Below are 4,197 nucleotides of genomic sequence, written 5' to 3' on the forward strand. Positions count from 1 at the left end.
ATTTCTAGCACTCTTCTTCCTTGATTCTGTAAGGGGATAATGACAATATTTTCTATTTATGGATTATTAATGTTTTAAGCCTATATTCTACTTTCTAACACTTGGAGAAGCTGCTGCCTTTTCTCAGTGAAAAAGTAGATTTATTCTCAAATGGACCAGTACTGGAGAATCAAAGATTTCAAATAAATCAACAAACAAATTGAAAAGTTCAATTCAGGATCACATATGCAAGTACATTTAGCAATGGGATATGAGCCAGGCACATTTCAGTTTAGGTAGCACATGAACTGACAAACACAAGTGTCCTTAGGCAGACAGCTGGCCAGAATATTTTAGAGTACAGCTGCCCCACAAAATCAGCCCACATGATAGCTGCAGGTGCACTGCTTGTTGAATCCATTTCCTGATCTTAAGGTCTATAAGGTGAGTTTCTGTATATTGAGTTTCTAATAGGAGGCATACTACCTGGACTCTGGAGCCAAATTGCCAGGGTCAAAATCCCAGTTATGCCATTTACTAGCTGTGCGATTTCAGGCTAGTTGCTTAACCATTCTGTGCCTCAATTTTTCCATCCATAAAGTGGGGACAATAATAGTATCCAACTCATAGAGTTGTTGGGAATATTAAATGAGTTAATATATGCAAAGCCTTAAAATAGTACCTGGCACATAGTAAGCACTATATGAGTGTTTACTGATACTATTAATATCATGATTATTGTTTATTACTACTTCTACCTGTATTCAAATAAAGCTTTATGCCTTTATTAAAGACTAAAAGAATAATGAATGCTTCTACAAATATAATCTGTATTTCCCAGGGCACAGAAATTTGGGCTTAAAAATATAGTCTTGCAATAACAGTTACATAGTAGGCATGCATAGAAGTGGGACAATTTTAGAGTCAGTCATTCCTGGCTTTGAATTCTATCACCACCACTAACTTATGTGTAACACTGGGCAATTTATCTATTCAACCTCTCTAAGACTTTAAAAGGAGAATAATAATACTTGCCTGACAAGATAACGAAAAACTAGATAAGATAATGAATGTGAGGTGCCTGATAAATGGCCTCATGTAAAAGGACCTCAGGCCTACTTTCAAGAACTCACCTAGTTCTTGCAGCTCCATGTGGGGCCCTCCCTTTCTCTCTCTGGCTCTCCCACCTTCAGTAGGGTTTTACCTTTCTGCCCAGTGAAGCCAAACCAGCAAGAAGCAGGCCCAGGACAATCACCAACTGAAAACTTAAGTGAGTAAAAATATCTTTGGTAATTTAGGAAGTATTATAATTCTTTATAAAAAGGGTTTAAAAGTCCATGTTTTTTAGAAATGTAGACTAAAGTATGTATGGGTCAAAGTGATATATGGAATTTATTTTAAAAATACTTTAGTAAAGGGAGAAAAAAGGGAAGAAAAGTATATACAAAAAAATTTGGCAAAATCATAATTGTTTAATCAGGATGATAGGTATATGAGGATCATAATATTATTGTCTCTAATTTTTAGTGTTTGAAAATCTTCATACATAAAAAACCATTTGAAAAATTAAAATACAAACCCCTCACATTTCTAGAAGTAATATATATGGCCCCTCAGCCACCAGTTAAATGAGGTCTGTCTAATATTCTAGACAATTCATCTCATTTCCAAAAGAGTCCCAGTCAGAGCTGGTCATACATTTCAGTGAATCCTCTATTCTTCCTAGTCCAGCAGAATATGTCATATGACATATTTCAAATATTCTGTAATTTCCAATCAAGTATTTGTCAAACCTTGCTGAAGTTAGAAAATTGTCATCTTCTGCAATATACATACAGACACTTTTATAACAGACATTTATATATCAGTGTTTCCACAAGCAAGGCCACAGGTAAATCTAAGGAACCTCCATAACATTATCCCAAGAGGAAGAAGCCAGATGTAAAAGACAACATATCATATGATTCCATTTACATGAAAAGTCCCCAAAAGGCAAATCTATAGAGACAGAAAGTAGATGAGTGATTGTTGGGGCTGGAAGTGGAATGGGCATTAAGTGTACATGTACATACATGTACATGTACTGTGCATGAGTGATCTTATTGGGATGATGGAAATGTGCTAAAACTGGGTTATGGGGATGGTTGCACAACTCGGTAAAATTAATAAAAATCACTGACTTCTAAACAGGTAAATTCTATGGTATGTAATTATACCTCAATAAATTAAAAAAATATATATCTAGTTGGGTCACAAACTTTAAAAAATCATTTATTAGGTATCTAAAGCATTTTATACTTGGGAAGAACTATAACCTATCAAGTTGTGATTTCACAGTAGTGACATAAACTTAAAATTTTATTTTAAAAGTTTAAAAAAGATGAGTTCGCTTAAATATTGATTTAACTAAATAATTTTATTTAATTCACATAGTTAAGTTAAATAAAAATGATGATATTAACAAGCTGGAAGTTTTGGTAAATGATAGTCTGCGTTATTGATTCCTAGGTGACACAACCCCAACTCTGTGTGTGTGTTTCAATCTCAGGATCAGATACAAAGATTAAGTGGGATTATGTTGATGAAAATGCTTTAGAAATTGCCAATGCTGTACTAACAACAAAAAGAGGAATGGCCTATCTAAGCTGCTTCTATTTTAATATAAAAGAACTCTTAACTAGGTTATGACAGACATTCTGGGGGGGGGGGCGGGCAGGAGTTATTAACCAGTTGCCCAGCTTCCGTCCTCTGGGGTTTCAATTTCTCTGATGGTTTCTTCCTTCCACAAACATTATTGAATGCCTACCATAAACCATTAGGTGGTAGGTCCTTATCTTGATTCTCAAGAGGTGCTCAGTTCCCTTCCTCCTCCTCTCCCTCTTCTCCCAAGCCAAGATGTTCTACTCTATGAAAACTTCCTGCTGGATTGGGGTGCAGCACCCCCAAGCTCTTTCGTGGTTGCACTTGACACAGATGAAATAAATTGGCATTTTGAAACTTTACCAGATATTGAGGGAGAAAACCTCCCACAAAAGTACAGTCAAGTTTTTAAATTACAGCACGGAAGACAAAACAAACAAACAAACAAACAAAAACTCTCCCATCCCCATCAGGATTTCAGTTCCTAAACTTCTGTCTCTTGTTCTTTCTAAGGAAGCAAGTCTTTCCCACCTTTCAAGAAAACAGTGGGGCTTCCCTGGTGGCGCAGTGTTTGAGAGTCCGCCTGCCGATTCAGGGGACACGGCTTCGTGCCCCGTCTGGGAAGATCCCACATGCCGCGGAGCGGCTAGGCCCGCGGAGCGGCTAGGCCCGTGATCCGTGGCCGCTGAGCCTGCGCGTCCGGAGGCAACAACAGTGAGAGGCCCGTGTATCGCAAAAACAAACAAACAAAACCAATGGGTGCTCAGTGGCTTTTAAGTCCCATGCCCAAAAGAATAAAGCAGCCACTATATCCTAAGTTCTCATCCCCAAAGAAACCCTGTTCCCTCAGATTCCCACAGGGCCAAGGGTGGTTTGTTTTCAGCCAAGTAGTGATAGTGTTGCTGTTATTTTTAGTACTATTCTGACATTAGTTTGGCTAATTAATAAATCTAAGGAGCTTTTGCAGTATCTAACCATTTTTGCTAAGTTCTCTATATTTCAGCTATGCCAAATTTGCAAAGACCATGAAAACAGCAGTCGGGTTAGGGCCCACATCTCCCTGCCTCAGAGTGTAGTGCTCTTACATGGTTTTGTTTCATCTCCTGCCAATTCTAAAAGGGTTTGCGAGGCAGATACTATTACCCTGTGCACCAAAGTGCGAAGGGACGTGCCTAAGAAGACACAGCTTGCTAGCTGATGACAGAGCCTGAATTGACACGTATTCGGGCTGACCCAAGTGAATTTCTCTTTATTCCAAGTACCTTGGTGGAACCACCCCTCTGGGCAAGTAAGAACTGCGCTCAAACTCGAGTAGCTGATTCCGGGCGGGGGGAAGGGTGGTTAGCCATCGGGGATGTGGGCTTTGCCCCCTCCACGAAGCCCGGGTTATCTTTGTGTTTTAACTCAGTCAAGTTGAGGGTACCTCTGTTTGCAGGGTGCCCTTGTGAATTTCCCTAGGTAGTTTCCTCGATTGGCTCAGCCACCATAGCGAACGACCGAAACGGAGTAGGAAAATAAGAAAACGCAAAGCACGTGCCGTACAGGAGCTCACTTTTCTTGGCCTTGCTCCCGACCCGT

Source organism: Kogia breviceps, chromosome 1, assembly GCF_026419965.1.
Source record: "Kogia breviceps isolate mKogBre1 chromosome 1, mKogBre1 haplotype 1, whole genome shotgun sequence".
Lineage (NCBI taxonomy): Eukaryota > Metazoa > Chordata > Mammalia > Artiodactyla > Physeteridae > Kogia > Kogia breviceps.